Consider the following 14,274-nt stretch of genomic DNA (forward strand, 5'->3'; position numbering starts at 1 on the left):
TGCTTGCAGGAAAGAAGTAACCTTACTTTAACTTCAGAAGTAGAAATTACTAATTTAAAACACTGGTGTTATTCACTGTGAGACAAAGGTATCCCTAGTATTATTTCATTAATAGTGTCACCCGTACTACAACTGTGGTGAAAGTTGATGTGATACCACTGTATCCTGTTCTGTACAGGAGTTAGAAGTTGTCATTGGACCAAGTGGACCCTCTTTCTCTGCATCACTCAGTGCAACAAAGGCGAAAACTGGTTATTTGTCTTTCTCTGAGGCTCTTCTAAGTGATCCTCATGCAATAGTTTAAGCAACTTCTGCATCATGCTGCCGTGAACTCCATCAAATCAGTGTCCAGTGGTCAAAGAAGAACACTGGGCAGAATACATTGCACTTTGCTTACCTTCAGCTACCAAATACTTTGGATCCTGTCCCTGGCTGTGAAGTCCATGGTGACATCTAGGGATTGTTCAAAACCCTGCCAGGGCTGGTTCGGAGACTGCAGAAGGGGAGCCAGTAGAGGATGGATAGTGCATCCAAGCGCACTTTCCTTCCTGAGGAGCTTTTAGTTTATACAGGCAGGCAAGTGAAGGGACCATGGTAGGCCCAGATGAAGGTACTATAGAAAGAGTTTCTTTTGCTACTTTGCTGTTTTAAAGTAATGGCAGAAAATGATAGTATTCTTTGGCTTCACAGAGCTAGAGAGCTGTGGAAAGGGATGTGGGAGAGAAGGGAAGGGGGAGTCCAGGGCAGATCCATCATGGTGTGAAAGAAGGTGGAGATGCTGGAGTGAGAGTAAGCAGTCGCAGGAAGTGCACAGGATCTCATGAGGAAATAAACAGAAGTGAAGAGTGGGCAGAGGCAAGAGGATGAATGGAGGGGAAGTCTCATAACTGTTTTTCTAAATGTTGGCTTGAATATTTGAGGGCATGTGGAGTGACCCGCAACCTCAATGCCCTGACATGGCGACTGACAGGTGGAGCAGAAACAGGAGGATTCAGGGGATGGTTCTGGACAGTGAGCCTCGAGGCCAGGGCCTGGAGATAAGCAGCGCTTTGGCATCCCTTGCCTCTCAGGTGGTTCTTGTGCATCTGATAAATCTTGCATTTCAGACCTCTCCCCACAGGCTGTCATATTTCTTTCCACTAGGACCTTCTCAGTGGCAAACACAGTTGTGAGAAGTTGAGACATCAGTGCTTCGACTCAGCATTACAAAGGAGGGGAAAAAATTCCTGGCAGTACTGGCTCCCAGCTGGAGCTCTTTGTGTTCCGCATTCATGGCCAGTGCCCAGCCCACAAAGTACTTGCAGCCTCCTTTTCCTCTTCACAAACGCTTGCCTGCTTACTTTTGAAGGGGTGGGTAAGATTGGCCAGATTTGCTAACTTCTTGGCAAAGATGCATCCTTTGAAAGGCAGAGACCCAGTTCCTGTTGGTGCTGTCACAATGTGATTTCTACAGCACTCTGCGCAGCATAGTGTTTCAAAGGCAAAGACAGTGCCAGTGCCACATTCCTTTCTCACATGTATCTCCAACACCACAGTGAAATGATGCTATCCTGCAGTAAAACTGATGGAAGAGCAGGATCCAGGCTGAGCTTTGTGCCACCGTGTGTTTCCATCCTAAAAGTCTGTGCCTGGAAGTTTTACTCAAGACTGGAACAGCACCATGACCGGGCACACGAATCTTGATCCCTCCTGTGCTTGGTGCAGGAACAGCACAGGTGTGAAGAAGTGGGGATGTTGGCAGAGCTTTTTGCGGGCTTTGTACTTCTGGACCACTGAAAAGGCTGCTCTCCAGCCCAGCAGAAGGGAAGGAGCCTGCCCACGCTCACCATTTCACAAGGCAAGGCTGGGGCAGGCCTCCTCCTCTCAGCCTTGACTACATTTTCAGTGTGGTCAAGAAGAGCCTTGCAGCAGTGGTGGGCTGTTTGGTAGCCTCAGGCACACAGGCAGGGCTGTGGGGAGCTGGAGACCGGCCCTTCTGCAGTGTCACTGCGGCAGGGGCTGATGGCCCTGGGAGCTGACATGGGGCCCTGGGCCATGAGCAGGGTGGGGGGATCCCAGCGGCAGGCAGGGCCAGCCAGGCCTGTGGGTGCCCTTGGGGCTTGGGCAGAGCAGCCAGGGATCCAAGTCAAGCCCTGACTCAAGAAGAAATATTGTTTTGTTAAAAAAAAGCGTGGCAGTGACAGTCCAGTACCTCATTGCTTGTGGTCTGCAAGCAAGCCAGCCCTCAGTGCAACATGTTCCTCAAGCGCACGGAAGTAATTAACAATTGTTCCTTTGTATCTCAGCCAGCTCTGGAGGTACCTAATTATGGGCATTGTTTCTGTAAGAAACACCAAATAAATGTCCCTTTTAATTCCCAGAAGAGGGTAAAGAGCCATGAGTACAAAAAGCATCAGGCCCAGCGATGTGTTAGGGTATGCAATTGTCCCTTACAGCTTTGTAAGTCGGTGCTAACTGGCCTGGAGCCAATGGAGTTAAAACACCTGAGAGAAGAAACAGGTTCATAACTGGAAGGAGAAGAAGAATTCTCCGTGCATGACTGGTTAAAAACATTTTTACCCAACGTGATTATTTCAGTGTGTACAAGGAGTCATGAGACTTTTAAGGGAGATGTTGGCAGCTCTTTGAGAAGTCGTCTAGCGGTTGAAGTTTAGAAAACTGTAAAAGCTAATTTTGCTAGAGATGACAAGCATCTTTGCATATTTTAGAGAAGGTCCTAAAGAGGGAAGCTGAATCCCAAACATCCCACTTCCCATTAAGGTCTTCACATCCAGTGCTTCCAGCAGGATAGCAGTGATAAAAACCCATACCTTACAGAATGAATGCTGTCAAAAGTTAATTAATAGGTTTGAAAAACAACAACAAGAAATCACTGGGCCTGGTTGGAATGATAAACCTCAATATAAAAATGTGTCTGGTTAAAATCTTATTTGTTGGACTCGGTTTCTTTTTCCCTGAAGAGGGTATCAGAGAATGAACTAAAAGTTATGTGATAAGACTTGAAAGCCTACCTAAAGAAAAAGAGTAACTACTGGAAGTCCAGGTTTTTCACAAATGCCACTACTCGCATTACACATATAAAGTCACACGTATATCTCCATCTGTGGCCCTGACACGTGTGCCAAGATTCATCTTTTTATTACCGATGTTTCCTTTATGGGGAGTAAGCTTGACCAAAGCAGAGTTTGTACCCCTGTTGAAACTATTTATTCCACTCATTAACATGAATGAGGACATCAAAGACTGCTCCTCTGGAAAGCCAACAGAATATAGTACAGGGGTTCTCTTCTTTCTCCTGGCCTTACTCACATATAGTCTAATATACACCCAAATCGTTACGTAAATCTTGTCCAAAAGACTTCTAATCAGAAAAGAAAACAACAACCCTGTATTTCTCACACTATAAAAAAGACCACCTTGGGAAAAGAACAATGCAGTCACAGAGTGGTATGGTGTCTGTTAAGAGAGTTCACATTAAGCAAGCGTTAGCTATTCAAAGAATTAACTGAAACGGGGCAGTAAGTGAGCATCTGTTCCTTGTCACTGAACTCAGGGCTATAGCAGAGAGCAGAGAAAGAAGTAAATTATAAACATTTTTAGCAGGGAAATAAAATAATCACTTCACTGTCCCCTAGTCTGGATTATTCTCTTAGAAGGTGAGTCAAAATATCAGTGGTTGCCTTTCCAAGTTGTCTCTCCAGTCACGGAATGAATCAGTAGCAGAACATAGGAGAGACCCAAAATATGGACCAGAGGGGACTCTTAACGTTGCTGGAACTATGTTTTTTGTAATAACACATGTATTTGGCTAGATGTATGCTATTCACACTCTTTATATATTCCTTTGCATTTTATTTGTGGCTAAGTGGTAAGGTAAGAATTAATGCTGTTATTTTTACGTGCATATTTCAAGTGGGTAAAAGCTGTCTCGCAGTCCTGTGTGCCTGGGATAAATTGTTCTGTGATTAGTTGTGACCAAACCCAGAAGAATGATGCAAAAAATTACTTCTTTATTACCCCTATTACAATGCATTAACTGTTTGCTAGGTGCTGACAGAGACAGACCCCCATGGCCCTTCTTTTGGTTTGTCACAAAGAGTGCTGGCTTCAAACCAACAAACAGAGGAACGTAGTGGAGCTGGTCAAAGAGGAAGTTGGGTGCCAGTGACGGGGAAATGACAGAATTCACATTTCCTTGGGACTGGAAAGAGGCAATGCTACAGTAAAAGCAAGCAGGATTTCAGGAGGACAGATTTCAGTTATCCAGAGGGTCATTAGGTAACATTTCCTGGAAAGCTGATCCAAAGAAAAAAGGGAATTTAAAAAGAAATTATGTAACATGAAAGAAATGGTATTAAAGGTGCAACTGCAGACTTTCAGATAGTCAGGAAGCAGAGTAAGTGATCAACTTGGTTAGGTCCCTTTGATCCCAAACATAGGAGGAAAATTATACAGGACGTAGAAACTGTATCAGAGTACTAAAGGCGGATTTTCAACAGCACACAGGAGTAACATCAGAAAGGCCAATGAAATGTTAGTCCTAGTGACCATTGCTTGTGAAATCATTCTATCAGTGCATTAATAATAGGAAAAACAGGGTTAGTGAACTAGTGAATGCAAGACTAAGCCTATTAACAGATGACATCGAAAGACAACTTATTTAATGTTTTTTGCTAAAAAGTGGCTAACAACTAAAATCAATAGCAAAGGAATGGGTCTATGCAAGGTGGTGTTTTCTTTAACACTCTAGAAGATGGAGTAGAGAGATTTCCGTGAAGCTGAGGGGAAATGCAAGTAAGTTAGATTAGAAATCAAAATTATGTCCAAGGATGGTCTTGATAAAATAAAGAAATGGTCTGTGGGAAAAATCAGATTAATTCAACAGGGACAAATGCATTTACTGCATTTGTGGGGGACTCATCAGTTTCAAAAATACAGGATAAGGAACGCTGATGTAGAAAGAAGTATAAAGCTTATAATGTAATCAACAATAGTGTATTGTTGCTGAAATGGGCAAATGCAGTACAGATACAAGTGTATAATCTGTAAATACATAAAGTAATCCTGATGTGTTTTTTAGTGTTAGGGTCTCAATTGGGGCACTGTGTTTGGTGCTGGATGTTGAGAGGCTGGAGGAGAGCCATGAAAATTATCAGAATTCTAGAAAACATGACGTGGAAGTAAAGGTAGGAAAAAAGTGGGGTCTTTTAGCATATGAGAGGATGATATTGACCAGGAAGGAAGGACCAGGACAGTCTTCAAATACATAAAAGGCTGCTACAAAATGTTAGGGAGAAATCTAGTCTTTGTGCTCCTTAAGGATAGGGCAAGATGTAGTCAATTTAAACATAGGAAAAATAATTTTAATATTAAGGATCTACAGCACTGGAACAGATTTGCATAGGCAGGTTGTGGCAGGTCCATAATTTGTTTCTCTGGTAACGGACTAGATGAATATGCATCAGGAATGACCTGCTACAGCTGACCCTGCCCTGGATGAGTGTCATTTGACTTCACGCTTCAAGGTTGCCTCCAGCCTTACAGTATTTTGATGAGTGGGATCTTGACCTCCCCAGAGTCAATACCAAAGAGTCCCACTGACTTTCCACAACCCTTCAAGTGCCAGGCAAGCTGTCATAAATGGCACTAGATAATGCTATGGCAGCCAAATGTTTATTCTGCTCTTGGAGGACTCTCCAAGGATGGGGTTACATATAGGTAGCAGAATTGCAATCAGAGAGTAGGAGGCTGAGTCCCATAGTTTACTCTTGCCTGTTTCACCACTTCCCTATTGCTTGACACCACACTGTTTTTTCAGCAATAAAGCTGATGGCCAAACAAATGCTTGTGACAACTCCAGTTTCAGGGAGCAGCAGGGGTGAGGCTGGGAGCTGAGGGTGACAGCCAGGCTGGCTGGGCAGCAACCTCACTGACAAGGGGTGCAGTACTACAGCACCCAAAAATGGAGAGCAGAGCAGGCCCCGTGACAGTAAGCAGGAACCAGGGTTAGCCAAGTACAGTTCACCAGACAAGTCTGTAGCAGTGAGGCAGAGCTGAGGTCAAGCCAGGATATCAAGTCTGCTAGTCAGAGCCAGTATCCAGATCAACAAGGCACGTGGCCATGCACAGGGACCAAAGGTGAGTGCCTTAGCTTAAACAGAGCTCCTAAGCAAAGGGGACCAGGCCTCCACTTCCCACAGCTTTTCCTCACCCATCTCTTTCCACAGCAGTGATCCAAGGTCCTGCAATGGCACCAGATCCGAGCTGGCCTCAAGCACCAGCTGTGAAACTGCTGGGGAGGGTGATGCCTTTACAATCCAGATAAAAGCATCTGTTGCTCATTTGCCACAGAGCCAAAAGAGCAAATTCCCCAGCACTGCCCCAGAATGACAGACCCATATTGCATTTGAAAGGACAGCCATGCACTGATGTAAGAAAGGCCACTGATAAGCCACAGCCTCGAAAAAAAATCCTGAATACATATTTTCAACCTCAGGGACTGGTTTTAACCAACTCATACTCCCAAGGCTGTTGCCATAAGAAGTGAGGGTATGTTGGGGTTTTTTTTGTTTGTTTTAAAGGGCAGATTGTCAGTGACATTTCTGATACCCTCATTTCTGGCTTCTCTAGGCTCCAGAGACCAGATCTGCTAACCACAACTCTCTTTCCGACACATTTTCTGTGTTGCAGGCTCCAGTGCTACACCCATAACCTCCCTGGGTGTAACTGAGGTTGTTACTACTTTTCATTGCTGCAGCTCCCTGCCCCCATTAGATTCTCCATCAGCAAAAGACCACCAGAGAATCTGGCCCAAAATGTTCAGTATTTTTATTTGTGTTTTACAGTCTCTACGTGACTATTGAAACAAAAAATTTTTCTTGGTTAACTGTGGGGCAAGATTTGTTTGGCAGCACTTGAACTATCATGCTGAAGTGTTTGACTATAGCCTTGGTGACACAATTGGCCCATGTGTGCAAGGAAGTGACAGCATCAGCTAAGCCTGTCCCACCACTGACCCTACCAACAAGTCTGACAATTTTTGAGGCTATAATTACTTGATCATCTTTGTCAGATGCTTTCACTGACTCATGGGTTATAGACTATGAGGTAGTGTCTCTCCTTTCTGGATCAAATTAGCCATTGGAGTGGCTGAGCCAGATGGTTAGCAGAAGCATCTGCTTAATTCTGGTGGTTAATCTCTTTGAAACCCACCCTGCTCACCATCCAGCCTGTTTTCCTTTCCTTCAAGGATGTTTCTGAAGAGCTGTCTTTCTGGCCAGGCAAACAGCAGTTGCACGGAAATCCCTATGGCTTGGGTAGAAGGGCATGCTTTTGTAATCAAGCTCTGCCTTTCACACCAGGATATTAAACTCAGTGAGTCAAACAGAGAAAGATATTTCATCAGACTCACAGAAAGTTTCTGTCACCACTTTGGGATGAGCACTCTTTTGGACATTGGGAGAACAAGAACTGAGGGACAGAAAGAAGGGAAAGGAAACAGATATACAGAAGAAAACTGGTTAACCAAGGTGGGTTTTCTGTGTCACACATGCAGGGATCTCACCCAAAATGCCACATATGCTTTACTCTCCCTGATGACAACTGAACCTACATTCATTTAAATGCAAACCCGTATCAGGTCAGATACTGGCTTTGTGCAGAATCAAGCAGGGGCTCCCAGGACAGAGTCTCTGGAGTTGCCCCAAGCTACTTGGGATAAAGTTTGCTTTTTTCCATTCCCAGCATCACCTCTGCTTTGAATACCTGGGGATGTTTCTGGTTGCCTGCTGGCAAAGCGGCACTGGAAAGAAATTTGTTAAATTAGCACTTCTTGCCGCCAGAAAACTTTTTGACTGCAAGGTGGAAATGTGAGAAACCTCCCACTCTGCACGCAGGGCTAGCACATTCGGCTGCTACGCTCCATTGGAAAAAATCTGCTGTAATTTTAAACAGAAACCACAGAGGTCTGACAAAGCCTGTAGGAGACTCCTGGAACTTTTAACCAAATTGTTATTATATTTCTAAGCTGTTGGACTTCTACCATTAGCCTGCATTATTCTTCTAGTAAAGGCCTTATCCTGATAGTCAAGCAAACTTCCCATTGACTAGGATGGAATGGCCAGCAATACACAGCATAGAGGGCAGGATTTCTACAGAAAAGGATATTTAGATTTTGGGGGCATCTCCATTTTTCCAAAAAGGATTTTACACCCACATTTTTACCATGTTTTTCTTTTGGCAGATTTCTGGCAGGTGCAAACTCCACCCAGGGAAAGAGACACCTCATTTAAAAATTAGGAATTAAATGATCAGCTATAAATAACGAGGTTAAGTGTATAATCTTTTTCATTATAAGAGAGCAAGGTATCTTCCTTTAGATTCACTCTCCAAGTGTCTCAGTCCTCAACATAGCTGGCACAGTCAGGCTTGCTCTTTGGGTTGTGGTGGCTCTACATGCTTAGGGAAGAACTGCAGACCTGGACTTCATAGCACACCTGGTGTAGCAAACACAACGGTCCAGATTTATCATTTCCTGAACTCCATGGGCTTTGAATCAGATTCTCTCTCAAGCTCATCAGAGAAGTGATCAACGAAAACTACAGTAACCAAAACACTGCTTGGCAGGCTGAATAAAAAGGGATAAATAGCATAGTCACCTCATTTCATCAACCCAAACTTCAGTGTAGTCATTTAAACAGTGAGCCCGTGAACCATGAGGTTGGAAGCAAACTACTCCAGTCAATGGAAAGACATTCATTAAGCTAAATGGCTTTGTATCAAGCTTTTACTGGATAGAGCTCTAAAATATTTCCTCCAGAAGTTCTGCAGGCTATTTTAGTCTATCCAAGCTGTAGGGAAGGAAACTAGAAAACAATAGCTGTCCAGACTAGCAGAATATACATAAATATGGGCAATTGAAATACAGCCGAGTTAAAAATCTCATTGGTATATAGCTAAAGTATGATCAGTATGCTTACTGTAGCTTGAAGACTGCTCTCCAGTGGCCGTTCAGCTGTACTGATTCATAACTGTGTGTGGAAGTTCTGCAGGGTTCATAGTATTTTCTAAAAATAACGTAAAATGAGTCCTAGGTGGGGTATTGGTAAAACAGCAAATTATAGCTGGAGTACTAGAAAAATTTAAAGTATAAAGTATGAAGCATAAGGCATCCCATTTCTGTTAAAAGGAAGTTCTTTATTTTTTTATCTTTTTTAAGAGCAGTCAATTGGCCTGCCAGAAAGATGTTGTTTGTACTTTTCACTCTGGATATCAGCACATATAATTTATTTTTAGTTAATTTATTAAATAACATAATTAATTCATTGTGTTAATAAAACACAAAGCATTCAAATCAACTTACACAATGTGTAAGTGTGAGTGATACACTATCTCAGTCTGTTGATTCTGAATCTCGTTTTAACACCAGCCACGTCTTTTTTTCAGCTGGAATAGCAGTGGTTTATATTGCTGTGTTAATTATGTGAGCCTTTAAACTGTGGTTTGGAAAACATTACACATCTGAGGTATTTGTGCAAATTAGGGGATTAATAACAAGACCTGTTTTCTTTTTTTTTTTTTTTTTTTTAAATGGAAACCTTGAAAGGAGTCTGCGTGCATGAGACAGAGCTGAACCAGGACTGGTGTGTGTTTGCGTGCATTCCTCTCCCTCCTCTTTCCCCTCCTCTTCTCCTCAGCAAGATATGGATCATGTTGTGAGTCTTGTCAGCTGGGTGACAGGTTACATTCTCCCTCGCTTGCGGGATTGTATCCTCCAAGCTAAAACCTAGTTCTCAGATGCTAAAACAGAACATACATGTACCAACATATGCATTCAATCACGCAAACAAAAATAATAGTTTTCTGCCTCTTTATCATTCAAATAAAGATCGCTTGCCTTACTGGAAGCCAAAACACAAACTGTGCTTTAGTCAAATAAAAATTATTGAGCTCAACAGGGCAACTGAGTAAAATTTAATGGCCTGTGACTTAGAGGTTACACCATATGATCTAGTCCCTTTTGGCCTCCAATTCTACAAACCTAAATGGAATTTAAGCCCTGCTTATTTTTTTTTAATTAGAACATTGGTGAGACTGAAGGGGCCTATCTAGCTTCAGCCGCACGTAGGTGTGGATGGATGGATGGCTGTATTTTCGTTGGGTAAAAGACTGCCCTTCTGCATTGTATTTGGCTTAATTTTTGAGGTAGCTGGATATCCAGTCCAAATACAAACTGGCCCAGAATTAGTTTCCACTTCCTATCCTTCCTTTTGCTGAAACAAATAAAAACTGGTATTCAGCTTGCAGAACTCCTGGCTTTGTGGGCAGGGTCTGCAAGGCCATTTGCTGACCGAAGAGCGCAGTACATAAGGAGCATGCAAGATGCATCCAGAAATTCTTTGGGATATTAATTTGACTCAGTACCTCAGGTCAAGAAAGTTAATAATTATTTCCAAGTAACTTTTGCCAGACAGCTCTGCAATTGCTTAATTGCTTATGTGCTGACTCAGGAGTGAGACCTCAGAGGCATTTCAGAGACGATCCCCACAGAGAAGAACATGAAAATAGATGAAAGCAGATATTGAAATACACACTGTATTAGTTCCAAATGTAGCTTCCAGGTCAAACTGACAGAGCAGAAACCCTGGCAATAATGAACTTGGCTTTTAAAGTAGCCATCAGAAGTCAGCTTCTTACCTGGGTCTAGTCAGCTCTTGAAATCTTATTTCCAACTACTTTTCTCAAAGACTGAGACGGACTTACTACGTGACAATCATTAAGCATCTAACTTGGCCATAAGGCAGAATTTGCCTGATACAAAGCCTGCTCAGAAGTTAATGGGATACTTTATTCATGGATCAGTTCATTCATGACAATTCCACCTACTTAGCAAAGCAAGTGAAGAAAATGTTTGAAGACTTGTTATCCACTGCTCATGCCAGTACATGTTCTCTACAGAATACTATTCTCTGAAAACTTCTGTGTTAAAACTACTACCGTAGCATATTGAGGATGTGATAAGCAACACCTAATACTTCCTTCAGCGTGGACTTCATTCTAAAATCAACATCAGGTCTCATTTTAAAAATCTCCCCTGGAATTATCAGGACTCCCTTCAGGACTAAGCCCTGTGATTCAAACAGAATATCTCACATTTAGTCTTAGCTTTTTTCCAGGTGGAAACAAAGAGCAATTGGAAAATATACAAGACCTACCAGAGAGATAAGGCAGCTGCAATTTTTAACATTAGGAGCTTGCTAAAACTTTCAGTGTTCTAAGTAATATTATAAAGTCATAGAGGAAAAGAACTGGAAGCCATGGCATAACAAACCTAAGGTTTTGGAAACTTAGAGATTTCTACCACTAGCAAAAATTAGTAGACTGGATACGTGTTTGCATCCTGGCTGCAGCATAGCAATTGGTGAATTAGCTGGGTGTAAAGCTGGGAGCAAGCCAGTTCATTATCTCCTTCACCGCTAACATTGAATAGCAGCAAGTAGGAAATATTCTTCCATTCCCTGATTTTCATCTCCAGACTACGTTCCCTTCCTTCTTGCACTGATATCTCCTTCTATGCAACCAACTGGTTTGTCCGCATGTCCGCACTCTTCCTTCCATGTCATGAATGAGGCACCGACCTTGTTCTGCAGCCTGCCCACTACTGAGTTGGGATACCTATATTTTCAGTTCCCCTTTGAAGTGACTACAAAACCCTATTCTTTGTGAGAAAATCTGTCTTAACAGTACTGCTTTTATTGTTCATTAAATCCATCTTCCTTGCCCAGGGCAGATACATCACTTCTGCCATGACTACCTCGCCTGTTTATAGATTTGTGTCTCGTTCCATGCTGTGCTCTCCAGTGCCATTCTATCACTGTCAGAAGAGAAGTTTTTCCTAATGTCCAACATGAATGCTCCTTGCTGCTGTTTAAGCTCAGTGTTTCCCATTCTAATCACCAGGAATGGAGGGAAGAGATTATTCCTTTCCTCATTGCAGCAACCTGTTATGTCCTCAGACTCTTATCATGTTCCCTCCCAGTCTTCTCTCTTTTAGGCTGAACAGCCTCAGTTCTTTTAAGCTTTGCTTACAGGTCATGTTTTCTAGAGTCCTGAAGATTTTCACTGGAGATAGTTCAGGGAACAACAATCAGTGTGAACCACGTTATAGTAACATCCAAAACTAAACTCACACCCAGCTTTCTTAATGCTGAGCAGAGCAAAGAATTACTCTATGCATATTACAAATTTTACCTGTATTTCTGCAACCCAGTACCATGTTTTCCTGCTTTGCAACAGCATGAAATATTGATTCGCACTTGGTTTATTATCCACAGGTATTCTCCATCCCTTTTCTAGAGAAATGGCACTTGTCAGTTGCTCTTTATCCTGCATGTATGCGTCTGATGAATCCTGCATAACATCCCATCTTGCACTTGCCCCACTGAATATTATCCCATTTTTTTCCAGACCATTTCTGTAATTTGTTGGAATTATTCTGAATTATTAGCCTCCCCAGTAGCATACATCTCTGCCCCCAACCCCCATCCTGCTTTCACTTGAACACATACTTCTTAGTCATGCAAACTGCTTAGGACCATCTTGAATAGTTCTGGTTCCAGAGCTGATCCCTGTCAAAGCCCACTCAGTACATCTTTCTAGTTTTGACAGTCAATCACTGAAAACTACTCTCCAAGTGTAGTTTTCTATTAGTGAATCATCTGTGCTAGGCTACTGATCTTTATGGGTCATTTTGACAGATATTTGAGACAACTGTAGTTGCACTTTTGCTCCAAAAGCAAGACTTGTCTTTAATTTCAGGAAACTGCCAAGAATACTCAGTCTTCAAAGTTAACTGATAATATATTAAATATTTAAATCAAAACCAATTTAACTTCAGTAGCTATTTGGTCAAGCTGTTGTGGAGCCTCAGAGGATCACTGAGGTTTGTGGGTTACTGATCTAAAAGAAATGACATATCTGTAATTTGCAATATGGATAAATAATATGTGACGATTTCATTTTTAAGAGTGCTCAGAGGATAAGCTAGAGACCTGATTTTCAAGATTCCAACTGAGACTGAAAAAAATGCAAAAATAAAAGACCTATATTCTGTTAAAAATCAAACTCACAGTGTAGTTAGACATTAATAGACTAGTACTCATAACATTTGGAAGAAATACGTAGCAGCTTCTCTGTACATTACAAAATAACTCATGATATATATGCAGAAATGTATTTTATCCTTCATTTAAAAAACACATGTTGTTGTGCATAGCTCTTTCTATTCACACTTGTGAATATTACTGAGACAATATATTCTGTTTGAATTAAAATTTCATTACAAAACAATGTGTTAAACGTAAAACTTTCATAAGTAGATTTTTTCCCCCTTACAATATGCATTGCCTACTAAGAACCATTTTCCAGCAATATCAGCCCTTACGATTTTCCAATTTTTCATCTACAGATGGTTTGAAAAACATTGACCTGAATGGTGTAGCAAAGTGAAATAATAATACTGCAGATGCAAGCATGAAAAATGGGATTAATAATTTTTTTTAGGAGTCAAAGTAAACTGCACTAGAAAGAAGATTGGGAAAAAACAGACAGTCCGGCTGGATCGAATAGGTGATCTTCATCTGAAGACTCCAGCAGCCCTTATTCTGTGAAGCAGGTTGCCTAGGAAGTACCGAGATGCTATGGTGACCAATGTAGCATAAAGCCTTACCCTAGACAGAGAGATTTTGTATAAGCATCTTCTGAATGGTTTAAATCAATTAGGAGCATATGTTCAATGTTCTTCAGTAAAATAGCTCCTTGTGAGGCCAGCAGCTCTAAGGTTAGTGGTCTTAGAGTCCTAAATGACTTTTGGAAATGGAAATCACTTAGATACTTTTTAAAAGTACTGCACACTTATTTAAAACATAAATAGACTTGGGCCTAAACAAATGCTTAAATAAAGGTAGAAAGGTAGATAAGAAGAGGTACCAGCTCTATTTCCTTTTCAGAACAGCAACAGTCTTTCCTACATACTGAAATGTTTTTACTTTATGTTTTATCTAAAAGGCTGACTGTGGAGTATGTAATGTTTTCTCTGAAGTGATTTGTAGCAAAGGTTTGAACTGTTTTATAGAGAGGATATAGGTTGGTTTCTGCTCCTGTAACTCCCTTCCCAAAGCTTTAAGGAATAAAGCTTAGCTCTTTAATGGTGTGCAGAGGTGTTACCAGCCCCCAGCTTCCTTGGAATTGCAGTAGGCAATGAGCATGCAATGTAGA

This window comes from Pelecanus crispus, chromosome 2, assembly GCF_030463565.1.
Source record: "Pelecanus crispus isolate bPelCri1 chromosome 2, bPelCri1.pri, whole genome shotgun sequence".
NCBI classification, from domain to species: Eukaryota; Metazoa; Chordata; class Aves; order Pelecaniformes; family Pelecanidae; genus Pelecanus; species Pelecanus crispus.